Source organism: Pristiophorus japonicus, chromosome 5 (assembly GCF_044704955.1).
Source record: "Pristiophorus japonicus isolate sPriJap1 chromosome 5, sPriJap1.hap1, whole genome shotgun sequence".
NCBI lineage: Eukaryota > Metazoa > Chordata > Chondrichthyes > Pristiophoridae > Pristiophorus > Pristiophorus japonicus.
In genome coordinates, this window is record NC_091981.1 from 38380960 (window position 1) to 38407767 (window position 26808).

Consider the following 26808-nt stretch of genomic DNA (forward strand, 5'->3'; position numbering starts at 1 on the left):
TGAACAAACCATTTCCCACCAGCAGGTAAGAAAGCAGCTGTGAGTACTGAGTATTTGTTGCAATATTTCCATGAGATCAAGTGACCTTGCCTTGCTTTCACTCTCAAGATTCAGGAAACCTGGGAATCCTGTAGGTCTGACATTAATTTCAAAATTTTGATGAAATGGCGCTCAAATTGAACGTGTGACATATGTTAATAGGCAACTCGCCACTCCCGAGGGGGTTGGGCGCATGCAGCCTAACACACTGGAGTTAAATGCGGAAGTCAGTAGATCATTGTCTCCCACCCGCACACAAACCCAGGGAGGGCCCCACAGAGTTTGCAGCTTGGGCCCTTCCCTTTAATGAAGGGGAGAGCCCCTCCTAAGTGGCATAGCGCTGCACCCCACTCCCAACCCATCCGGCCTGTTAGTGCCCCAGAGAGGAAATGGAGCATGTTTTTTTGTACTCCACTTCCTCTTGGGGGCGATAACCCCAATTTTGAGAGCGGGTGGGACTTTCACACCTGGCGCAAAAAGACCCGCCTCACAAACGTGGCGCAACGGAATTTCTGGGCCAGAGATTAAGATGAAGCAGAAAAAGCAAGCTTATGACAGATGTCAGGTTGAGAATCCATCTGAGAATCAGACTAAATATAAGAAGTTCAGAGGACACGTGTAAAAGAAAATAAAAGGTGCAAAGAGAGGCTATGAGAATAGAATGACAGCCAACATAACAGGTAATCCAAAATTCTTCTATTGGTATATAAATAGTAAACGGGTAGTGAGAGGAAAGGTGGGGCCGATTAAGGACCAAAAAGGAAACCTACGCATGGAGGCAGAGGATATGGCTGAGGTACTAAGTGAGTACTTTGCATCTGTCTTCACCAAGAAAGAAAATGCTGCCATAAACACAGTAAAGGAGGAGGTAGAGGAGATACTGGATGAGTTAAGAATTGATAAAGACGAGGTACTTGAAAGGCTGGCTGTACTTCAAGTAGCTAAGTCACCAGGATGCATCCGAGGACGCTGAGGGAAGTGAAGGAAGAAATCACGGAGGTGCTGGCCATAATCCTCAAATCCGCCTTAGACACAGGGATGGTGCGAGAGGACTGGAGAATTACAATGTTACACCCTTGTTCAAAAAAGGGTGTAAAGATAAACCCAGCAACTATAGACCAGTCAGTTTAATCTCAATAGTAGGGAAGTTTTTAGAAACAATAATCAGGCACAAAATTATCAGTCACTTGGACAAGTGTGGATTAATTAAGGAAAGCCAACATGGATGTGTTAATGGCAAATTGTGTTCAAGCAACTTGATCGAGTTTTTTGACAAGGTAACAGCGGCAATGCGGTTGACGTGTACATGAATTTACAAAAGGCATCCGACAAAGTGCCATATAATGCTACAAGCTAGGTGAGACAGTGAGCTGTGAGGAGAATACGAAACATCTGCAAAGAGATATAGATAAACTAAGTGAGTGGGCAGTAAGGTGGCAGATGGGGTATAATGTAGGGAAATGTGAAGTTATTCACTTTGGGAGGAAGAATAAAAGAACAGAATATTTTTTAAATGGTGAGAAACTTAAATGTTGGGGGCCTCCGCCTGTCCAAGTGTCGCCCAAAGTGCCGCCGATAGCCGCCGAGGTTCGGATGGTACTTTGGCCGGGATATTCATGGCCGAGGTCCCTCGAATGTTGACAGGCGGTAAATGGACGACATACGCTGCCAATCTGGGCGGCAGCGGGCGGGAGGTCTCATTCTCGGCGGCAGAGGCGCTTGACGCCCAAGTGCCGCCGAGGATGGAGTCGGGCCCACGGAGGGTCAAAGAGCTGGAAACAAAAGTCACCAATAAAAAATTAAAAAACTATCAGAAGACCTCCAGGGGACCCCATACAGGTAAGTCGCTGTTGAAAATTTAAAAAAAAATGTTCACTTACCTTTTTTTCAGGTTGTTCCTATTAACCATCAGGGACAAACCAGCCTCCATGCAGCGGTCCACCCCCATTCTGCCGCTGACTCCCATCCGCAGGAATCTGGGAGTTCAGCGAGCGGGAACTCAGTTGCACCACTCGGCCATCCGCTGATGTCAGCAGGTGGTTCCCGGCGGCTCTCCCCTCCCGCCCGCTCCAGGCCACCTCGAAAGTGGCATGAGGCGGATCAAGAAGAACAATGTCAGCATCAGTTGGCGGCAGGGGGCAGTGAGTGTTGAATTTTGGTCCCTTGGTGTTCAGTGAAATTTGGGTGTCCTTGTGCAAGAAACACAGAAAGCTAGCATGCAGGTACAGGGCCTTGGTGAGACCACACCTGGAGTACTGTGCACCTTTTTGGTCTCGAAGGAAGGATATTCTTGCCTTGGAGATGTGCAACGGAGGTTCACTAAGATTGATTCCTGGGATGAGATGGCTGTCTTATGATGAGAGATGATCTCATTGAAACATACAAGATTCTGTAGGGGCTGAGAGGTTGTTTCCCTTGGCTGGAGTGTCTCGAACTAAGGGGCACATTCTCAGGATAAGGGGTCAGCCATTTAAGACAGAGGTGAGGAGGAATTTCCTCACTCAGAGGGTTGTGAATCTTAGGAATCCTCTGCCTCAGAGAGCTGTGCATGCTGAGTCTCTGAATATATTCAAGGCTGAGATAGATAGATTTTTGGGGTCTAGGAGAATCAAGGGATATGGAGATCAGGCAGGAAAGTGGATTTGAGGTCAATAATCAGCCATGATCTTATTGAATGGCGGAGCCGTATGGCCTACTCCTGCTTCTAGTTCTTATGTTCTTATGTGCCTATAATTGCATCCCAGGGTATTAAAAGAGATGGCGGAAGTTATAGCAGATGCATTTGTTATAATCTACCAAAATTCTCTGGACTCTGGGGAGGTACCAGCGGATTGGAGAGCAGCTAATGTAACGCCTCTGTTTAAAAAAGGGGGCAGGCAAAAGGCAGGTAACTATAGGCCGGTTAGTTTAACATCTGTAGTGGGGAAAATGCTTGAAACTATCATTAAGGAAGAAATAGCGGGACATCTGGATAGGAATAGTGCAATCAAGCAGACGCAGCATGGATTCATGAAAGGGAAATCATGTTTAACTAACTTACTGGAATTCTTTGAGGATATAACGAGCATGGTGGATAGAGGTGTACCGATGGATGTGGTGTATTTAGATTTCCAAAAGGCATTCGATAAGGTGCCACACAAAAGGTTACTGCAGAAGATAAAGGTACGCGGAGTCAGAGAAAATGTATTAGCATGGATAGAGAATTGGCTGGCGCACAGAAAGCAGAGAGTCGGGATAAATGGGTCCTTTTCCGGTTGGAAATCAGTGGTTAGTGGTGTGCCACAGGGATCAGTGCTGGGACCACAATTGTTTACAATACACATAGATGACCTAGAGGAGGGGACAGAGTGTAGTGCAACAAAATTTGCAGATGACACTAAGATTAGTGGGAAAGCGGGTTGTGTAGAGGACTCAGAGAGGCTACAAGGAGATTTGGATAGGTTAAACGAATGGGCTAAGGTTTGGCAGATGGAATACAATGTCGGAAAGTGTGAGGTCATCCACCTTGGGAAAAAAAACAGTAAAAGGGAATATTATTTGAATGGGGAGAAATTACAACATGCTGTGGTGCAGAGAGACCTGGGGGTCCTTGTGCATGAATCCCAAAAGGTTAGTTTGCAGGTGCAGCAGGTAATCAGGAAGGCAAATGGAATGTTGGCCTTCATTGCGAAAGGGATGGAGTACAAAAGCAGGGAGGTGTTGCTGCAACTGTATAAGGTAATGGTAAGGCCGCACCCGGAGTACTGCGTGCAGTTTTGGTCACCTTACTTAAGGAAGGATATACTAGCTTTGGAAGGGGTACAGAGATGATTCACTGTGCTGATTCGAGAAATGAGGGGGTTACCTTCTGATGATAGATTGAGTAGACTGGGTCTTTACTCCTTGGAGTTCAGAAGGATGAGGGGTGATCTTATAGAAACATTTAAAATCATGAAAGGGATAGACAAGATAGAGGCAGAGAGGTTGTTTCCATTGGTGGGGAGACTAGAACTAGGGGGCACAGCCTCAAAATACGGAGGAGCCAATTTAAAACCGAGTTGAGAAAGAATTTCTTCTCCCAGAGGGTTGTGAATCTGTGGAATTCTCTGCCCAAGGAAGCAGTTGAGGCTGGCTCATTGAATGTTTTCAAGTCAAAGATTTTTAAGCAATAAGGGAATTAAGGGTTACGGGGAGAGGGCGGGTAAGTGGAGCTGAGTCCACGACCAGATCAGCCATGATCTTATTGAATGGCGGAGCAGGCTCGAGGGGCTAGATGGCCTACTCCTGTTCCTAATTCTTATGTTCTTATGTTCTTATAATAGGCTAGCCAGCAAAGTTCAAGCCCATTGAATAAAAGGGATAGTGGCAGCATGGATTCGAAGTTGGCTAATTGACAGGAAACAGAGAGTAGTGGTGAAAGGTTGTTTTTCGGACTGGAGGAAGGTATACAACGGTGTTTCCCAGGGGTCGGTACTAGGACCACTGCTTTTCTTCATATATATTAATGACTTGGGTGTGGGTGTACAGGGCACAATTTCAAAATTTGCAGATGACACAAACGTGGAAGTATAGTGAACAGTGTGGAGGATAGGGATAGACTTCAAGAGAACTAAGACAGGCTGATGGAATGGGTAGAATCGTGGCGGATGAAAATTAACGCAGAAAAGTGTGAAGTGATACATTTTGGTAGAAAGAATGAGGAGAGGAAATATAAACTGAAGGGTACAATCCTAAAGGGGGTGTATGAACAGAGTGACTGAGGGGTATATGTGCACAGATCGTTGAAGGTGGCAAGACAGGTTGAGAAAGCGGTTAAAAAAACTTACGGGATCCTAGGCTTCATGAATAGAGTTATAGAACATTGATTTGGCCTCAACTGGAGTATTGTGTCCAATTCTGAGCACCACACTTTCGGAAGGATGGGAAGGCCTTAGAGAGGGTGCCGAAAAGATTTACGAGAATGATTCCGGGAATGAGGGACTTCAGTTATGTGGATAGACTGGAGAAGCTGGGGTTGTTCTTATTGGAGCAGAGAAGATTGAGAGGAGATTTGATAGAGGTGTTCAAAATCATGAGGGATCTAGACAGAGTAGATAGAGAGACACTGTTCCCATTGGTAGAAGGGTTGAGAACCAGAAGGCACAGATTTAAGGTGATTGGCAAAAGATCCAAAGGCGATGTAAGAAAAATCTTTTTTACGCAGTGAATGATTGCACTGCCGTAAAGAGTGGTGGAGGCTGACTCAATCTTATCTTTCAAAAGGGAGTTGGCTAAGAATCTGAAGGAAAAAAATTGTAGGGCTAGGGGAAAACGGCAGGGGAGTGGGACTCACTGTGAGCCGGCACAGGCTCAACGGCCGAAAGGCCTTCTTCCGTGCTGTAACCATTCTATGATTATGATTCCATGAACCAATGGAGGGATTGTTGGTGTTGTATTCCTAACACAGATGAGACTGCACACAGGGAGGTTAAAGTAACAGTGACCTCAGTCTTTATTAAGACACTCCAGAGTGAGTAACAGACCTTAGGGGCCGGCTTATATACAGTGCTCCCAAGGGTTGCTGGGATCCCTTGGGACTTCAGGGGATGTGCTCCCTGGTGGCGGAACATGGGAGTGCATGCTTTACAGATACACATCATCATTGCCCCCCCAAAGTCAAAGTGAGAACTATTTACAAGGTGACGCGGTCGGGAGCCTTTCTTTCCCTGGTGGACCGCCTCGGTACAAATGTCTGTTCTGGTGTGTTGGCTGTGCCCTCATTGGGCTGGCGTGTTGTTGGCCCTGCAGGGCTGCTGGGTGAGCCTGGCCTTGTTGGGCGTGATGGGTTCGATTTCCTGGTCCGGCGTGGTGCTGTAGATCCTTTGGGTGTGTGTTGTGGGCTCGAAAAAGGTGGTGTCTGCTGTGGGTTGTTCAGGGCAGTCTGTGAACCACAGCCTCGTTTGGTCCAGGTGCTTTCTACAAATGTGTCCATTGTCTAGTTTGACTACAAACACCCTACTCCCTTCTTTACCTATCACCATGCCCGCGATCCACTTGAGACCATGTCCATAGTTTAGCACGTGCACAGGGTCATTCAGATCAATTTCCCATGACACAGTGGCGCGACCATCGTTTACATTTTGTTGCTGCCGCCTGCTCTCTACCTGCAGGTTGGGGTGAACCAGCGAGAGTCTGGTTTTAAGTGTCCTTTTCATGAGTAGCTCAGCCGGGGGCACCCCTGTGAGCCTGTGGGGTCTCGTGCGGTAGCTGAGCAGTACTCGGGACAGGCGGGTTTGGAGTGAGCCTTCTGTGACTCGTTTAAGGCTCTGTTTGATTGTTTGTACTGCCTGCTCTGCTTGCCCATTGGAGGCTGGTTTAAACGGGGCCAAGGTGACATGTTTGATCCCATTGCGGGTCATGAATTCTTTAAATTCGGCACTGGTGAAACATGGCCCGTTGTCACTGACCAGTATGTCAGGCAGGCCGTGGGTGGCAAACATGGCCCTCAGGCTTTCAATGGTGGCGGTGATGGTGCTTCCTGACATTATTTCACATTCAATCCATTTTGAAAAAGCATCCACCACCACCACCAGGAACATTTTACGGAGAAACGGGCCTGCATAGTCAACATGGATCCTTGACCATCGTCTGGAGGACTAGGACCACAAACTTAGTGGTGCCTCCCTGGGCGCATTGCTCAACTGAGCACACATGCTGCATTGCCATACACAGGACTCTAAGTCAGAGTCGATACCGGGCCACCACACGTGGAATCTTGCTATCGCTTTCATCATTACTATACCCGGGAGTGTGCTGTGGAGATCCGAGATGAACGTCTCCCTGCCCTTTTTGGGTAGCACTACGCAGTTACCCCACAACAGGCAGTCTGCCTGAATGGACAGCTCGTCCTTTCGCCGCTGGAACAGCTTGATTAGCTCTTGCATTTCAACAGGGATGCTGGCCAAGCTCCCATGCAGCACACAGTTTTTTTTACTAGGGACAGCAGAGGATCTTGGCTGGTCCAAGTCCTAATCTGGCGGGCCGTGACAGGTGATTTATCATTTTTAAATGCCTCCATGACCATCAACAAGTCTGCGGGCTGCGCCACCATCAACAAGTTTGCAGGCTGCGCCATTTCCACCCCCGTGGTGGGCAATGATAGCCGACTGAGTGCATCCGCACAGTTCTCGGTGCCTGGCCTGTGGCGGATGGTATAGTTATATGCTGATAGCGCGAGTGCCCACCTTTGTATGCGGGCTGAGACATTAGTATTTATCCCCTTTGTTTTCAGCGAACAGGGATATGAGGGGCTTGTGATCGGTTTCCAGCTCAAATTTGAGGCCAAACAGGTACTGAAGCATTTTCTTTATCCCGAACACACACGCTAATAATGCCTCTTTCTCAATCATGCTGTAGGCCCTCTCGGCTTTCGACAATTTGTTGGAAGCAAAGGCGACAGGTTGCAACTTCCCCGCGACGTTAGCTTGTTGTAATACGCACCCGACTCCATACGACGACGCATCACATGCTAGCACAAGTCTTTTACACGGGTTATACAATACAAGCAGCTTGTTGGAGCATAAAATGTTTCTGGCTTTCTCAAAAGCAATTACTTGGTTTTTCTTCCATACCCAGTTCTCATCTTTACGCAATAACACATGTTGGGGCTCTAAGAGGGTGCTTAACCCCGGTAGGAAGTTACCAAAATAGTTGAGGAGTCCCAAGAATGACCGCAGCTCCGTGACGTTCTGTGGTCTGGGCCTGTTCCTGATAGCCTCTGTCTTGGCGTCTGTGGGCCGAATGCCGTCCACCGCGATCTTTCTCCCCAAAAACTCCACTTCTGTTGCCATAAAGATGCATTTCGACCTCTTCAGCTGCAGCCCAATGCGATCCAGTCGCTGGAGGACCTCCTCCAGGTTTTTTAGGTGCTCGACGGTGTCCCGACCTGTGACCAATATGTCGTCCTGAAAAACCACCATGCTTGGTACTGATTTGAATAGGCTCTCCATGTTTCTCTAGAAGATCGCTGCAGCCGACCGAATTCCAAGCGGGCATCTGTTGTAGATGAACAGTCCCTTGTGCGTTTTGATGCAGGTGAGGCCCTACAAAGTCTCCTCCAGCTCCTGCGTCGTGTAGGCCAAAGTCAGATCGAGCTTGCTGAACGTCTTGCCTCCTGCCAGCGTCGCAAATAGGTTGTCTGCCTTAGGTAACGGGTATTGGTCCTGTAGAGAGAAACGATTAATAGATACTTTATAATCACCGCAAATCCTGACCGTGCCATCACTTTTGAGTACTGGAACGATCTGGCTGGCCTACTTGCTGAATTCCACTGGGGAGATAATGCGTTGCAGCCTGTCCAGCTCGATTTCCACTCTCTCCCTCATCATGTGAGGTACCGCTCGCGCCTTGTGGTGAATGGATCGTGCCTCTGGGACCAAGTGGATCCACACCTTTGCCCCAGAAAACTTTGCAATGCCTGGCTCAAAAAGGGAAGGAAGTTTGTTAAGAACCTGGGTATATGAGGCCTCATCGACATGTGATAATGCTCGGATGTCATCCCAGTTCCAGCGGATTTTGCCCAGCCAGCTCCTTCCAAGCAGTGTCGGGCCATTGCCCGGAACAATCCAGAGTGGCAGTTCGTGCACCGTGCCCTCGTAGGTGACCTTGACCATGGTGCTGCCCAGGACAGTGATAAGCTCTTTGGTGTACATGCTCAGTTTCGTGTGGATGGGGCTCAGGGCTGGTCTGAGTGCCTTGTTGCACCACAACCTCTCAAACATCTTTTTACTCATGATGGATTGGCTAGTGCCAGTGTTCAGTTCCATGGCTACGGGTAAGCCATTCAATTTTACGTTTAGCATTATAGGTGGACATTTCTTCGAAAATGTGTGCACCCCGTGTACTTCAGCATCTGCCTCCTCTCTCTGAGGCTCGAAATTGCTTTGATCCACCATGGACCGATCTTCCTCTGCCACGTGGTGGTTAGCAGGGTTTGCAGAGCTTGCAGCTCATTTGCAAGCTCATTGGAGGTGCCCCATTATTCCTCAGCTCTTGCAAACATATCCTTTGAAGTGGCATGAATAGGCTGAATAGAAATCTCCACAACACCAACAAGGTGTGAATTGCCTTGCATTCTTCCTTTGTTGCGGACTCTGAATCATCTGGGTCACCTGAGGCCTGCTGGCAGTTGCAGACTCATGGTTTCTGCCCTGTACATTTCTGCTCACAAACACAGTTCCAGTTAATTTATGAACATTGCTAGCACTTGTGTGCTGAGAGGTTTGTTTGGTGTTATCACTGGTGGACATAAACGGCAGTGCTATCGCAATGGCCTTACTGAGGGTCGGTGTTTCTACAGTCAAAAGTTTTCGTAGGATGGTCTTGTGGCCATTGCCTAATACAAAAAAGTCTCTGAGCATTTGCTCCAGGTAGCCATCAAACTGACATTGTCCTGCAAGTCGCCTTAGCTTGGCGACGTAGCTCGCCACTGACTGACCTTCAGATCGCTGGCACGTATAGAACTGATACTTCGCCATCAGCACGCTCTCCCTTGGGTTAAGATGCTCCCGAACCAGTGTACACAGCTCCTCATATGACTTATCTGTGGGTTTCACCGGAGCCAGAAGATTCTTCATGAGTCTGTAGGTTGGTGCCCCACAGACCGTGAGGAGGACCGCTCTCCTTTTTGCAGCACTTCCTTCTCCATCCAGCTCGTTGGCTACAAAGTACTGGTCTAACTGTTCGACATAGGCTTCCCAGTCCTCACCCTCCGAGAACTTCTCCAGGATGCCCACAGTTTTCTGCATCTTTGCATTGGATTCGTGTACTCGTTCCTGTTCCTAACACAGATGAGACTGCACACAGGGAGGTTAAAGTAACAGCGACCTCAGTCTTTATTAAGACACTCCAGAGTGAGGAACAGGTTTTAGGGGCCGGCTTATATACAGTGCCCTCAAGGGTTGCTGGGATCCCTTGGGACTTCAGAGGATGCGCTCCCTGGTGGCGAAACATGGGAGTGCATGCTTTACAGATAACAACAGTTCGATGTTCTTTGTTTTGCAGAAAACTTAAAAATCCAAGATAAATTGCGAGCACGCATGGCTGAACTGTCGATATTGACAAAATCCAAGTGACCACGCCTATGGGAATAATAGAGTGCTTGGGTGAGTTCAATCGTGACCGAGAGACTTTCGGAGCATTTTTGGAGCAGCTAGGAATGTTTTTCATTGCGAATAATATAGCCAAAGTCCCTGATGTTGTAAACCTTAACCAGGCAGTTTTAGAAATAAACGGGCTTTTTTTTTAATATAGGATTACATAAGATATACAATAAAGAAACAGGCCATTCGTCCCAACCAGTCCATGCCGGCGTTTATGCTCCACTCGAGCTGCCTCCCGTCTTTCCTCATCTAAATCTATCAGCATAACCCTCTATTCCCTTCGCCCACATATGCTTGTCTAGCCTCCCCTTAAATGCATCGATACTATTTGCTTCAACCACTCCCTGTGGTAGCGAGTTCCACATTCTCACCATTCTTTGGTAACAAAGTTTCTTTTGAATTCCCTATTGGATTTCTTGGTGACTCTCTTATATTGATGTTATGCTCTTACCCACAAGTGGAAACATTCCCTCTGTATCCCCTGTATCCACTCTATCAAAACTTTTCAGAATTTTAAAGACCTCAGCCTTCATTTTTCAAGGGAAAAGAGACCCAGCCTCTTCATCCTTTCCTGATATATATGTACCCTCGCTTTTCTAGTATCGTCCTTGTAATTCTTCTCTACACCCTCTCCAGTGGCTCTATGTCCTTTTTATAATAGGATGCATCTATTTGTACTAACTGAATTGCAGCCGTTTTTCTGATTGGCTCTCCATTATCACATGACCTGTTGCTGATTGATCCCCTTGGAGGATAAGCCACACCCTGAAGTTTCTCTGAAATGTGTGAATGGAACCTCCCAGCCAAACTTTGCACATTGTAACATGATCCATTTTGACTTCAGAAGTCAGAAAGGACACATCCCTCCTCCAGCCAAAGTGCCTTACCCCAGCGCAAGTGCTGCCTCCCCCAGCCAAAGTGCCTTACCTCTGCACAAGTGCTGCCTCCTCCAGCCAAAGTGCATTACTCCCCACCCCCTCACCATTGATGAGGCATTATATACAGAAGATTAACAGCTTATTGGGTGAAGTGAATAGTGAGAGTGTCATGACTTCTGGATTTCATCCACTCCAATGATGTCCGTTGTCGGGGGTTGTAAGGATATGATCCGTTTTCCCTGAGTTCGCTCTCTCCCCTCCGATCCCCCCCCACCCCCCACCAACCCCAGGCTCGCTCTCTCTCTCTCCCTCCCTCTCCCGCAGTCCTCCTCTCTCTCCCCTCCCCCAGTCTCTCTCTCTCTCTCTCTCTCATCACCCCACCCCCCCCCCAGTCTCTCTCACTCTCTCTCTCTCTCCCCAGTCTCTCTCTCTCTTTCCCACCACTCCCCTAGTCTCTCTCTTCGCCCCCCCAGTCTCTCTCCCCCCCTCCCTCAATCTCTCTCTCCCCCTGCAGTCTCTCTCTCTCCCTCCCCAACCCCCCAGTCTCTCTCTCTCACCCCCCCCCCACCCCAGGTCTCTCCCCCCCCCCCACCCCGGTCTTTCTCCCCCCCTCCCCCAGGTCTCTCTCTCTCCACCCCCGAGTCTCTCTCTCTCCCCTCCACTCCCAGGTCTCTCTCCCCCCCCAGGTCTCTCTCTCTCTCTGCACCCCCCAATCTCTCTCTCTCTGCCCCCCCCAATCTCTTTCTCTCTCCCCCCCCAGTCTCTCTCTCTCCCCCCCCAGTCTTTCTCTCTCTCTCTCCCCCCCATTCTCTCTCTCCCCACACAGTCTCTCTCACTCTCTCTCTCCCCAATCTCTCTCTCTCTTTCTCTCTCTCTCTCTCTCTCCCTCCCCCCCCCCCCTCCTCCTCCAGGTCTCTCTCTCTCTCCCTGCCCATCCCCCCCAAGATCTTTCTCTCTCTCTCCCCTCCGCCAGTCTCTCTCTCTCCCCCGCAGTCTCTCTCTCTCTCTCTGTCTCTCTCTCTCCCTGCCCATCCTCCCCAAGGTCTCTCTCTCTGCACCCCCCCAGTCTCTCTCTCTCCCCCCCCACTCTCTCTCTCTCTCTCTCTCTCTCTCTCTCTCCCCCCACCCCCACCAGTCTCTCTCTCTCTCTCTCTCTCTCTCTCTCTCCCACACCCCCAGTCTCTCTTTCTCACTCTCTCTCCCCAGTCTCTCTCTCTCTCTCTCTCTCTCCCCAGTCTCTCTCTCTCTCTCTTTCCCCACTCCAGTCTCTCTCTCTCTCCAGTCTCTCTCTCCTCCCAGTCTCTCTCTTCCCCCCCCCCCACCCCAGTCTCTCTCTCTCACCCCACCAGTCTCTCCGCCCCCCATCTCTCTCTTCCCTTCCAGTCTTTCCCTCTCTCTCTTCCCCCCCCCCCCACAGTCTCTCTTCCCCCTACAGTCTCTCTCCCGCCCCCAGTCTCTCTTTCTCCCCACAGCCTCTCTTTCTCCCCCCAGTCTCTCTCCCTCCCCCCCCAGTCTCTCCCTCCCTGCCAATGTCTCTCTCCAACCCCCCAGTCTCTCTCTCTCTCTCTCTTCCCCCCACAGTCTCTCTCTCTCCCCCCATCAGTCTCTCTCTCCCCCCTGCCAGTCTCTCTCCACCCCTCAGTCTCTCTCTCTCTTCCCTTCCCCCCTAGGTCTCCCTCTCTCTCTCTTCCCCTCACCCCCCCCCCACCCCGACCCCAGAAGGTTTCTCTCCCCCTTCATCCCCCAGGTCTCTCTCTCTCTCTCCTCCTCCTCCCCAATCCCAGGTCTCTCTCCACACCCCCCTCCCCCCACCTCCCCGATCTCTCTCTCTCCCTCCTCCAGGTCTCTCTCTCTCTATCTCTCTTCCCCACCCCCCCGCCAGGTCTCTCTTTCTCTCCCCGCCACCACCCCCAGGTATTTCTCTCTTCCCTCCAGGTCTCTCTCTCACCCCTCCAGTCTCTCTCTCTCTCCCCCCTCCCCCAGTCTCTCTCTCCTCCCAGTCTCTCTCTTCCCCCATCCCCACCCCAGTCTCTCTCTCTCACCCCACCAGTCTCTCCCCCCACCGTCTCTCTCTTCCCTCCCTGTCTTTCCCTCTCTCTCTACCCCCCCCACAGTCTCTCTCCCCCTATAGTCTCTCTCCCGCCCCCAGTCTCTCTTTCTCCCCCAGTCTCTCTCCCTCCCCCCCAGTCTCTCCCTCCCCGCCAATGTTTCTCTCCAACCCCCCAGTCTCTCTCTCTCTCTCTCTCTCTCCCCCGTCAGTCTCTCTCTCCCCCCTGCCAGTCTCTCTCCACCCCTCAGTCTCTCTCTCTCTCTCTCCCCCCCCCCAGTCTCCCAGTCTCTCTCTCTCTTCCCTCCTCCCCAGGTCTCCCTCTCTCTCTCCCCCTCACCCCCCCACCCCGACCCCAGGAGGTTTCTCTCCCCCTTCATTCCCCAGGTCTCTCTCTCTCTCCTCCTCCTCCCCAATCCCAGGTCTCACTCCACACACCCCTCCCCCCACCTCCCCGATCTCTCTCTCTCCCTCCCCCAGGTCTCTCTCTCTCTATCTCTCTTCCCCACCCCACCGCCAGGTCTCTCTCTCTCTCCCCGCCACCACCCCCAGGTGTTTCTCTCTTCCCTCCAGGTCTCTCTCTCACCCCTCCAGTCTCTCTCTCTCTCCCCCCCCTCCCCCAGTCTCTCTCTCTCTCTCTCCCTCTCTCTCTCTCTCTCTCTCTCTCCTCCCAGTCTCTCTCTTCCCCCCCCCACCCCAATCTCTCTCTCTCACCCCACCAGTCTCTCCCCCCCCATCTCTCTCTTCCCTCCCTGTCCTTCCCTCTCTCTCTTCCCCCCCCACAGTCTCTCTCCCCCTACAGTCTCTCTCCCGCCCCCAGTCTCTCTTTCTCCCCCAGTCTCTCCCTCCCCCCCCAGTCTCTCCCTCCCCGCCAATGTCTCTCTCCAACCCCCCAATCTCTCTTTCTCTCTCTCTCTTCCCCCCACAGTCTCTCTCTCTTTCCATGTCAGTCTCTCTCTCCCCCCTGCCAGTCTCTCTCCACCCCTCAGTCTCTCTCTCTCTCTCTCTCCCCCCCCAGCCTCCCAGTCTCTCTCTCTCTTCCCTCCCCCCTCCCAGGTCTCCTTCTCTCTCTCCCCCTCACCCCCCCACCCCGACCCCAGGAGGTTTCTCTCCCCCTTCATCCCCCAGGTCTCTCGCTCTCTCCTCCTCCTCCCCAATCCCAGGTCTCTCTCCACGCCCCCCTCCCCCCACCTCCCCGATCTCTCTCTCTCCCTCCCCCAGGTCTCTCTCTCTCTATCTCTCTTTCCCCCCCCCCCAGGTCTCTCTCTCTCTCCCCGCCACCACCCCCAGGTGTTTCTCTCTTCCCTCCAGGTCTCTCTCTCACCCCTCCAGTCTCTCTCTCTCTCCCCCCCTCCCCCAGTCTCTCTCTCTCACTCTCTCTCTCTCCCCCCACCCCAGTCTCTCTCTCTCTCTCTCCCCTCCCAGTCTACTCTCTCCCCAGTTTCTCTCTCTCTCCCCAGTCTCTATCTCTCTTTCCGCACCCCAGTCTCTCTCTCTCCCCCCGAATCTTTCTTCCCCCTCAGTCTCTCTCTCTCCCTTCCCCCCCCCCCCCTCAGGCTCTCTCTCCGACCCCCCTCAGTCTCTCTCTACCCCCCTCAGTCTCTCTCTCCCCCCCCAGTCTCTCTCTCTCTTCCCCCCAGTCTCTCTCTCTCTCTCTCCCCCCATGTTATATATTTAACCCCTTGTAACCTGCATCACACCTGACCACCAGAGGGCCCACCTGTTGGAGTCCCAAGGGATCCCAGCATCCCTTGGGAGCGCAGTATATAAGCAGGCCACCCACGAGGTACCTGCACTCTGGAACCTTAATAAAGGAGTTAAGGTCACACTTGCTCATTACACACAGTACTCAGTCCGACCATTTATTATGAGCATATCAATTGGCGACGAGGTAACGAACAATCGCGCGACAATGCAAAGAACAGTCGGCATCCTGGAGAAGTTCACAGAGGGGGACGATTGGGAAGCCTTTGTGGAGAGACTCGACCAATATTTCATGGCCAACGAGCTGGAAGGGGATGAGAACGCAATCAAACAAAGGGCGATCCTCCTAACTATCTGTGGGGCAATGACCTATGGCCTCATGAAGAATCTCCTGTCCCCGGCAAAACCAACAGAGAAATCTTACGAAGAACTGTGGACCCTGGTCCGGGAGCACTTAAATCCTAAGGAAAGTGTTTTGATAGCGAGATATCGGTTCTACACGAGTCAACGATCAGAGAGCCAGGAAGTGTCGAGCTACGTCGCCGAACTAAGGCGCCTTGCAGGACATTGTGAGTTTGAGGGATTCCGACAACAAATGCTCAGAGATTTTTTTGTACTGGACATTGGACATGAGACAATCCTTCGCAAACTGTTGTCTGTAGAAACTCCGAATCTGAGTAAAGGCATTACGATAGCCCAGGTATTTATGTCCACCAGCGACAACACCAAACAGATTTCGCAGAGTAAAGAAGTTTTGGCCAGGACTGTGCATAAAGTAATGTCGGTTTTGAGCAGAAATGAACAGGGCAGAACATACATGCCAGCTGCTGTGGCATGACCTCAATTGACCCAGAGTCCACCATCATCTGTTAATGCGAGGCAGTTAACACTCCATTGGCGCTGCGGAGGTGATCATCGGCCCCATCAATGCTGCTTTAAGCACTATGCGTGCAATGGCTGCAGAACAATGGGACACCTCCAACGAATGTGCAGGTGAGCTGCAAACCCTGCAAACCACCACGTTGCAGAGGAAGATCAATCCACAGTGGATCAGACGGAATTGGAAACTCGTACGGAGGAGGCAGTGGTGTACGGGGTACAGACGTTCACGACGAAATGCCCACCAATAATGTTGAAAGTCGAACTGAACCGTAATCCAGTGCCTATGGAGCTGCACACGGGGGCAAGTCAGTCCATAATGAGTAAAACGGCCTTCGACAGGCTGTGGGGAAAGAAGGCACACAGGCCAAAGCTCAGCCCCATTCACACCAAACTAAGGACTTATACAAAGGAACTAATCCCTGTAATTGGCAGTACTGAAGTCAAAGTCTCCTATGATGGAGCAGTACACGAACTCCCACTGTGGATTGTGCCAGGGGATGGCCCAACGTTGTTTGGCAGAAGCTGGCTTGGGAAAATCCATTGGAACTGGGACGACATCCGAGCGCTTTCGTCCGTTGACGACACTGCATGTATCCAGGTTCTAAGCAAGTTCCCTTCGTTATTCGAGCCAGGCATTGGAAGCTTCTCGGGGCAGAAGTGCAGATCCATTTGGTTCCCGGTACGCGACCCATCCACCACAAGGCTCGGGCAGTACCGTACATGATGCATGAAAAAGTGGAAATCAAGCTGGACAGGCTGCAATGCAAAGGCATCATCGCGCCGGTGGAATTCAACGACTGGGCCAGTCCGATTGCTCCGGTACTCAAGGAGAACGGTACGATTAGAATTTGCGAGGACTATAAAGTAATGATTAACAGTTTTTCGCTGCAGGACTAGTACCCGCTACCCAAGACAGACGACCTATTCGCGACCCTGGCTGGAGGGAAGACGTTCACCAAGCTGCACCTGACCTCGGCCGACATGATGCAGGAGCTGGAGGAGTCTGCGAAAGGCCTCACCTGCATCAACACGCACAAAGGTCTGTTTATCTACAACTGGTGCCCGTTCGGGATTCGGTCGGCTGCAGCGATCTTCCAGTGGAACATGGGGAGCCTGCTAAAGTCGGTTCCTTGCACAGTGGTCTCCCAGGACGACATATTGGTTACTGGCCGGGACATCATGGAGCACTTGAAGAATCTGAAAGAGGTTCTTAGTTGGTTGGATCGCGTGGGGCTCAGGTTGAAATGCTCGAATTATGTTTTCCTGGCATGGGAGGTCGGGTTCTTGGGAAGAGGAATCGCAGCAGACGGCATCAGACCCACCGACGCCAAGACGGAGGCCATCAAGAACGCGCCGCGTCCACAGAATGGAGCTGTGGTCGTTCCTGGGACTCCTTAACTACTTCGGTAATTTCCTACTGGGTTAAGCACACTGCTAGAACCCCTACACGAGGGAGACGACTGGATATGGGGGAATTCACAAGAGGCTACCTTTAAGAAAGTAAGGAACATATTGTGTTCTAACAAACTGCTTGTTCTGTTTAACCCATGTAAACAATTGGTGTTAGCTTGCGATGCATTGTCATATGGGGTCGGGTGTGTGTTACAACAGGCTAATGAATCGAGAATTTTGCAACTAGTTGCGTATGCATCCAGGCGTTTGTCCAAGGCCGAAAGGGCTTATAGCATGATTGAAAAAGAGGCTCTGGTGTGAGTTTATGGGGTAAAAAAAATGCATCAGTCCATATTTGGCCTCAAGTTCGAGCTTGAAACTGACCACAAGCCGCTCATATCTCTTTTCTCAGACAGCAAAGGGATTAATACCAATTCCTCTGCCTGCATCCAAAGATGGGCTCACTCTGTCGTCATACCATTGTGGCATACAGATAGTAAAAGCTTTTACCGATATATAAAATGGAAAAGAGTGACTAAAGTAAATGTTGGTCCCTTAGAAGATGAGAAGGAGGATTTAATAATGGGAAATGTGGAAATGGCTGAGACCTTAAACAATTATTTTGCTTCGGTCTTCACAGTGGAAGACACAAAAACCATGCCAAAAATTGCTGGTCATGGGAATGTTGGAAGGGAGGACCTTGAGATAATCACTATAACTAGGGGGGTAGTGCTAGACAGGCTAATGGGACTCAAGGTAGACAAGTCCCCTGGTCCTGATGAAATGCATCCCAGGGTATTAAAAGAGATGGCGGAAGTTATAGCAGATGCATTCGTTATACTCTACCAAAATTCTCTGGACTCTGGGGAGGTACCAGCGGATTGGAAAGCAGCTAATGTAACACCTTTTTAAAAAAGGGGGCGGACAAAAGGCAGATAGCTATCGGCCGGTTAGTTTAACATCTGTAGTGGGGAAAATGCTTGAAGCTATCATTAAGGAAGAAATTGCGGGACATCTAGATAGGAAGAGTGCAATCAAGCAGACACAACATGGATTCATGAAGGGGAAATCGTGTTTAACTAATTTACTGGAATTCTTTCAGTATATAACGAGCATGGTGGATAGAGGTGTACCAATGGATGTGGTATATTTAGATTTCCAAAAGGCATTTGATAAGGTGTCACACAAAAGGTTACTGCAGAAGATAAAGGTACGTGGAGTCAGAGGAAATGTATTAGCATGGATAGAGAATTGGCGAGCTAACAGAAAGCAGAGAGTCAGGATAAATGGGTCCTTTTCGGGTTGGAAATTGGTGGTTAGTGGTGTGCCACAGGGATCGGTGCTGGGACCACAACTATTTACAATATACATAGATGACCTGGAAGAGGGGACAGAGTGTAGTGTAACAAAATTTGCAGATGACACAAAGATTAGTGGGAAAGTGGGTTGTGTAGAGGACACAGAGAGGCTACAAAGAGATTTAGATAGGTTAATCGAATGGGCTAAGGTTTGGCAGATGGAATACAATGTTGGAAAATGTGAGGTCATCCACCTTGGAAAAAAAAACAGTAAAAGGGAATATTATTTAAATGGGGAGAAATTACAACATGCTGCGGTGCAGAGGGACCTGGGGGTCCTTGTGCATGAAACTCTTTTTGGAGTTCACCTGCAAAACATAAAACATTAAACGGTGCCACCCGACCTGGGTGACACTCCAGACATTTACAAGGCCCTTTTTTTTTCCCCCCTTTTTTGTTTTTTTTTTGTGTTTTTTCTTTTTTTTTTTTTTTTTTTTTGGGCACTAAAATCACAATTTTTCCCCAGTGCCCCCTATAAAAGGGAAGGGGACACTAAAAGCACCGGCAATTAAAACAAATTAACTTTAAAACGTAAAATCAAATTAAAATTTGGTTGCCGGGCGTGATGATGCACTCCAGTCCCTCCGGTGCCCACCTCTCGCGGAAGGCCGCGAGCGTACCGGTGGACACCGCGTGCTCCATCTCCAAGGACACCCTGGACCGGATGTAAGAGCGGAAGAGAGGCAGGCAGTCAGGTTGAACGACCCCCTCGACCGCCCGCTGCCTGGACCGGCTGATGGTCCTTGTGCATGAAACTCTTTTGAGTTAAACTGCAAAAACATAAAACATGTATCCGTGCCACCCGACCTGGATGACACACACAAGACATTTACAAGGCCCCTTTTTTATTTATTTTTTTTGTGTTTTTTTTTTTTTTGGGGCACTAAAATCAAATTTTTCCTTTTTCCAGTGCCCCCTATAAAAGGAGAGGGGGACACTAAAAGCACCGGCAATTAAAACAAATTAAACTTTAAAACGTAAAATCAAATTAAAATTTGGTTGCCGGGCGTGATGATGCACTCCAGTCCCTCCGGTGCCCACCTCTCGCGGAAGGCCGCGAGCGTACCGGTGGACACCGCGTGCTCCATCTCCAAGGACACCCTGGACCGGATGTAAGAGCGGAAGAGAGGCAGGCAGTCAGGTTGAACGACCCCCTCGACCGCCCGCTGCCTGGACCGGCTGATGGTCCTTGTGCATGAATCCCAAAAAGTTAGTTTGCAGGTGCAGCAGGTAATCAGGAAGGCGAATGTAATGTTGGCCTTCATTGCGAGAGGGATGGAGTACAAAAGTCCTGCTGCAACTGTCCAGGGTATTGGTGAGGCCGCACCTGGAGTACTGCATGCAGTTTTGGTCACCTTTCTTAAGGAAGGATATACTAACTTTGGAGGGGGTACAGAGACGATTCACTAGGCTGATTCCGGAGATGAGGGGGTTACCTTATGATGATAGATTGAGTAGACTGGGTCTTTACTCGTTGGAGTTCAGAAGGATGAGGGGTGATCTTATAGAAACATTTAAAATAATGAAAGGGATAGACAAGATAGAGGCAGAGAAGTTGTTTCCACTGGTCGGGGAAACTAGAACTAGGGGGCACAGCCTCAAAATACGGGGGAGACAATTTAAAACCGAGTTGAAAAGGAATTTCTTCTCCCAGAGGGTTATGAATCTGTGGAATTCTCTGCCCAAGGAAGCAGTTGAGGCTAGCTCATTGAATGTATTCAAATCACAGATAGATAGATTTTTAACGAATAAGGGAATTAAGGGTTATGGGGAGCGGGCGGGTAAGTGGAGCTGAGTCCAGGGCCAGATCAGCCATGATCTTGTTGAATGGTGCAGCAGGCTCAAGGGGCTAGATGGCCTACTCCTGTTCCTAATTCTTATGTTCTTATGTAATCCGTCACAGACTGGGCACAGAGAACTGTGCAAATGCTCTCAGTCGGCTACCATTGTTCACCATCGGGGTGGAAATGGCACAGCCAGCGGACTTGCTCATGGTTATGGAGGCATTTGAGAACGAGAAATACCCCGATACGGCCCGCCAGATCAGGACCTGGACCAGCCAGGATCCTTTACTGTCCCTGGTAAAAAAAACTGTGTCCTCCATGGGAGCTGGTCCAGTGTCCCAGTGGAGATGCAGGAAGTGATTAAGCCATTCAAAGACGCAAAGATGAACTGTCCCTGAAGGCGGATTGTCTTTTGTGGGGCACTCGCTTAGTCTTGCCCAAGAAAGGCAGAGACACATTCATTTGTGAACTGCACAACACCCACCCAGGCATCGTAATGATGAAAGCCATAGCCAGATCCCACGTGTGGTGGCCTGGCATCGAATCAGATTTGGAGTCATGTGTGTGTCAGTGCAACACTTGCTCTCAGTTGATCAATGCACCCAGAGAGGCATTGCTAAGCTTGTGGTCCTGGCCATCCAAACCGTGGTCGAGGATCCATGTGGACTATGTGGGCCCATTCCTAGGCAAAATGATTTTGGTTGTCATGGACGCTTACTCAAAGTGGATTGAATGTGCAATAATATCTGTAAGCACATCCACGGCCACCATTGAAAGTCTACGAGTTACATTTGCCACGCACAGCTTGCCTGATGTCCTTGTCAGCGACAATGGGCCGTGCTTCACCAGTGCTGAATTCAAAGAATTCATGACCCGCAACTGGATCACACATGCACATCTGCCCCGTTCAAGCCCACATCCAACAGCCAGGCAGAACAGGCAGTTCAGACCATCAAGAAAAGCTTGAAACGCGTGTCGGAAGGCTCCCTGCAGACCTGGTTGTCCTGAGTACTGCTCAGCTACCGCACCAGACCCCACTCACTCACCGCGATTCCCCCAGCTGAGCTGCTCATGAAAAGTGCACTTAAAACAAGGATCTCTCTGGTCCACTCTGATCTACATGATCACATGGATGACAAGCAGCATCACCAAAGTGTGTACCATGACCGCGCAAATTTGTCACGCAATATTGAGATCAATGATCCTGTGTTTATGCTCAATTATGGACATGGTCCCAAATGGCTCGCTGGCACGGTCACAGCCAAAGAGGGGAGTAGGGTATTTCAGGTCAAACTGACCAATGGACAAATGCACAGAAAACACTTGGACCAAATCAAATTGCGGTTCACCAACAGTTACGAACAACCTGAAGAGGACACCACCAACGTTGACCTTCCAACACACACACAAGTAGCAACTCACATCATAGTTGAGCACAAAACCGAATTCATCATCCCCAGCAGCCCGGCAAGGCCAGCTGCCCAACAGCCCACTGAAGAACTGACCAACTCACCCACACCAGCATTTGTACCGAGAGTGATGTTATGTATTTAACCTCTTGTAACCTGCATCACACCTGACCGCCAGAGGGCCTACCTGTTCGAGTCCCAAGCATTTGCAGCATCCCTTGGGAGCACAGTATATAAGCAGGCCACCCACGAGGTACCTGCACTCTGGAACCTTAATAAAGGAGCTAAGGTCACATTTGCTCAGTACACACAGTACTCAGTCTGACCATTTATTATGAGCGTATCACCACCCAGTCTCTCTCTCCCCCCTCAGTCTCTCTCTCCGCGCCCCACCCCAGTCTCTCGCCCCACCCCCATCAGTCTCTCTCTCCATCCCAGTCTCTCTCCCCCTCCCCCCGGCCCCCCAGGTCTCTCTTTCCCCCCCCCTACCCCCATCCTCCAGGTCTCGCTCTTTCCCCCTACCTCCCACACCACGTCTCTCTTCCCTGCCCCCCCAGATCTCCCTCTCTCTCTCCCCCTCCCTCCCCCCCCCAGGTCTCTCGTCCTTACCCCCCCCATCCCCCAGGTCTCTCTTTCCCCCCCCCCCCCAGGTTTCTCTCTCGCTCTCTTCCCCCCCACCCCCCCCAGGTCTGTCTCCCCCCCCTTCCCCCCCGTCCCCAGATCTCTCTCCCTCTCTCTATTCCCCCCAAGGTCTCTCTCTCCGCCCCCCCTTCCCCCACCAGTCGCTCTCTATCTCCCCCCCCCCCCCCCCCCCAGGTCTCTCTCTCTCTATCCCCGCCAGGTCTCTCTCTTCCCCCCCCCCCCCCCGCCCCCGTCCCTTGGTCTATTTTTCTCCTCTGCCCCCCCCCAGGTCTCTCTCTTTGCCCCCCCCCCCCACTCCCCAGTCGCTCTCTATCTCCCCCCCATCCCCAGGTCTCCCTCTCGGGTCTCTCTCTCCACACACGCCCCCCCCAGGTCACTCTCTCTCTCTCTCTCTCCCCCCCATGTTGGGGCAGGATCTGAATTAAGGAATGAGACTCAAACACCCGTCTGCATTAGTGGAAAACAGACAAGTTTATTATACCAAGGCCTGGCCAAGTCGGAGTTCCGTGTGAAGACTTTGTAGCCTGTCACCATCAGAACTCAAATTCTTGCTCGCTGGTACACAGAATTTAAAGTTAAAAACCACAATCTGCATGCATTACTTGTTCCATCAACTGACCACAATATCCTTTTGATATTTACAACATCTCAAGTGATATTGGGACTTTCCACTTAGCTATGAGGCAAACAAAGGCTGTTATCCTGTTTATTTCACACCTCGCATCACATTTCTTAACCACAGTTGCTACAACGGTCTGTTAGCCTATTTATACCCAGACAATCTGGGTTGCGCTTAGCTGTGTGCAAAGCTTAGCTACGTGCTGTCTTTCTTGCTTATTGTTACTGGCCAGCCAAGGCTTGACTGTATTTGCTAACCCAAAAGGCCATACTATAGAGGGATTCTAAAATGTTTCTTCACCCCCCCTCTCCCCCAGGTCTCTCCCCACCTCCCCCCCCGCCCAACCCCACCCCTCAGATCTCTCTCTCCTCCCCCCTCAGCACTCTCTTCCTCTCTCCCCACACCCCAGGTCTCTCTCTCCTCCCCCCCCTCCAAGTTTCTCTTTCTCTCTCCCTCCCACCCCACCCCCCGCAGGTCTCTCCCCCCACCCTCTCAGGTCTCTCTCTCTCTCTCCGCCACCCCCCCACCCCGCCAAGTCTCTCTTCCTCTCTCTCCCCCCACCCCCCCCCCCCCAGGTCTCTCTCTCTCTCTCTCTTCCCCCCCACCCCCTCAGGTCTCGCTCTCCCCCAGGTCTTTCTCTCTCCCTCTCTCTCCCACTCCCAACCCCCCACATCTTTCTCTCTCATTCCACCCCCCCCCCCCAGGTCTCTTTTACTCCCCACCCCTCCACGTCACTCTACCCACCGCCCCCCCGCAACCCAGGTCTCTCCCTGTTTCCACCGCCCCCACAGCCCCAAGGTATCTCTCCCCCTCCAGGTCTCTCTTATTCACACTCCCACCCACAGTCTCTCTCTCTCTCCCACCAGGTCTCGCTCTCTCCACCAATGCCCCAAGGTATCTCTCGTCCCCAGGTCTCTCTCTTTCTCACTCACATCCTCACCCCCATCCCCAGGCTCTCTCTCTCCCCCCCAGGTCTCTCTCTCTCTCTCCCCCCCCCCCGGCCCCCCGCCAAGGTCTCTATCTCTCCCCCCGCCAGGTCTCTCTCTCACTCGCACCCCCACCCCCAGTCTCTCTCTCTCTTCTACTCCCCTCCTGGCCACCTGCCGCTTCTCTTCCCGTCAGCCCTTTCGGCCGCCCGCGGGCCCTCTTGAGGCCAGATGGATCGGAGGCTCGGGCTGCCCAGGCCTCGGAGCTGCAGTTGAGGCAATGTGGTATTGCGGGGCTGCTCAGGGCTCGGCACAGTGGAGGCAATGTGGTCGCTGGATTGGCAGTGCGGATGGGCGCATGCGCAGAAAAGGGTTCATGTAAATTGCACTGGGGGACGGAGTCAGAAACTATTTGTCCTAACTCTCACTTCTGCGCATTGAAGGGAGACTTAGTACAAATAGGTACTCCGTTCATAATTTGGCAACCAGAACTGTCTGCAGTACTCTTAAGTGTGGTTTAACCAAGGTACGATACAGGTTTATCATCCCCTGGGAGGACAGATGCACCAACCTTAGCGTCCTCGATCAGGCCAACATCCCGAGCATCGAAACACTGACCACACTCGACCAGCTCCGCTAGGCAGGCCACATTGTTCGCATGCCTGACACCCAAAGGCAAGCGCTCTACTCGGAACTCCTACACAGCAAGCGGGCCCAAGGTGGGCAGAGGAAACGTTTCAAGGACACCCTCAAAGCCTCCTTGATAAAATGCAACATTCCCACTGATACCTGGGAGCCCTTGGCCAAAGACCAACCTAAGTGGAGGAAGTGCATCCAGGAGCACCTCGCGTCTCATCAGTGAGAGCATGCAGAAACCAGGCAGCAGAAGGAGCATGCAGAAAACCAGTCCCACCCACCCTTTCCTTCAATGACTGTCTGTTCCACCTGTGACAGAGACTGTAATTCCAGTATTGGACTATTCAGTCACCTAAGAACTCACTTTTAGAGTGGAAGCAATTTCGAAGGACTGCCTATGATGATGATAAGCATAACTTCCCTACTTTACAATTCTATACCACTAGAAATAAACCCTCGTGCTTAGTTTGCTTCTTTTATGGCCTTGCTAACCTGTGTCGCAACTTTTAGTAATTTGTGTATTTGTACTCTGAGATCCCTTTGTTCCTCTACCCCGCCTACACTCGCACCACTACCCACCTTCTGCCACTGTGAATAGCTACCTTTTACCTCTACTCTCTGCTTTCTGTCTTGAAACCAGCTAACTATCCATTCTGCTACTTGTCCCCTGACTCCGCATTCTCTGACCTTGTTCAGTCTATTATGGGGTACCTTATCGCTTTTGAAAATCTAGATAAATTACATCTACAACATTATCATTATCTACTCTCTATGTTACCTCTTCAAAACATTCAATTAGGTTGATCAAGCAAGATTTTCCCTTTTGAAATGCACGCTAACTATTCATTACTAAATGTTTGGTTTCTAGCTGTTCTTCTATTTTTCTCCTTTAGTGGAATGTGTGCATGCAATCCATCTGAACCAGGGGTTTTATCCTCTTTGAGTTTGATTCGGTTATTTAATATATTCACTCTTTATTTTAAATGTACTTTTCTCATTACAATCTCATCATCCAATGTCATGTCCAATTGTTCTATATCCCTGGTAAATACTGAAGCAAAATAATTATTTAATATTTCTGCCATCTCTCTATCGCTACCTGTGGCATTATTCTGTCTATCCCTTAATGGCCCTATTCCCATCCCAACCTTCCTGTTTTTATTGATGTGCCTGTAAAATATGTTCCTATTTTGTTTTATGTTCATTGATAATTTAATTTCATAGTTGCTCTTTGCCTTCCTAATTGTTTTTTTGACTTCTCTCGTATTGTCCCTTATCATGCACTCCCCTGCTGACTATGTACTTAATGTAGCCCTCTTTCCTTACCATCAATTGTTCCCTTATGGCTTTATTCATCCATGAAGTCTCATTAATGTTTAGTTTGTTCTTCCCTTTTAGCAGAATATATTGTTCCTGCACTCGGTTGAACACTATTTTAAATGTTTCCCATTGCTGTTCTACATCATTTTTTGCCAATATTGTTGACCATTTTATTTTCCCAAGTTCTATTCTCAGCCCCTCAAAATCAGCTTTTCTCCAATCTATTTTCCTGGTTATTATTATACTCATGCCCTTCTCAATTATCATCTTTAAACGTATTATATTATGGTCACTATTGCCTAGATGTTCCCCTACTTTTTATTTCTCTTATCCCCTCTGGTTCATTCTCCATTACTAGACCAAAAAGTGAATCCTCACTTGTTGAGCTTTTTATATATTGGATTAGAAAGGAGTTCTGTACACATTCTGTACATATTCCATTCCCTTATCCCTTTTACCTATCTCTTCTGTCCAATTAATATCAGGGTAGTTGAAATCCCCCATGATTATTATTACATGTTTTTTTACTCATTTCCCTAATTTGTCTCCATATTTCTTCCTCCACCTCCCTTCCACTATTAGGTGGTCTGTACACTACAACTATTAGTGTGATCGATCCTTTATTATCTTTTATCTCTATCCATATGGATTCTATTTTTGTCTTGTTGATAGCTGCATCAGTTTATTTTACTGACATTATTTTATCCCAGGTAAGTACAGCTACTCCACCTCCCTCTTTTCCCTTTCTATCTTTCTGGATATGTTATACCCTGCAATGTTTAATTCCCAGTCCTGATTTTTCTGTAGCCATGTCTCAGTATTCCATAGAAACATAGAAAATAGGTGCAGGAGTAGGCCATTCGGCCCTTCGAGCCTGCACCACCATTCAATAAGATCATGGCTGATCATTCACCTCAGTACACTTTTCCTGCTTTCTCCCCATACCCTTTGATTTCCTTAGCCGTAAGGGCCATATCTGACTCCCTCTTGAATACATCCAATGAACTGGCATCAACAACTCTCTGCGGTAGGGAATTCCACAGGTTTAGAACTC

At 50.0% G+C, this 26808-nt stretch overlaps 1 long non-coding RNA gene across 2 annotated transcripts in view; it reads left to right on the forward strand.

Moving 5' to 3' along the window:
- The window catches only part of LOC139264301 (uncharacterized), a 96205-nt gene that overhangs the window by 10072 nt on the left and 59325 nt on the right, over positions 1-26808 (forward strand). For both annotated transcript variants that reach the window (XR_011593308.1, XR_011593309.1), the window contains exon 2: positions 10060-10160. This is a non-coding gene — a long non-coding RNA (uncharacterized lncRNA). The remainder of the gene's footprint in view (positions 1-10059; positions 10161-26808) is intronic.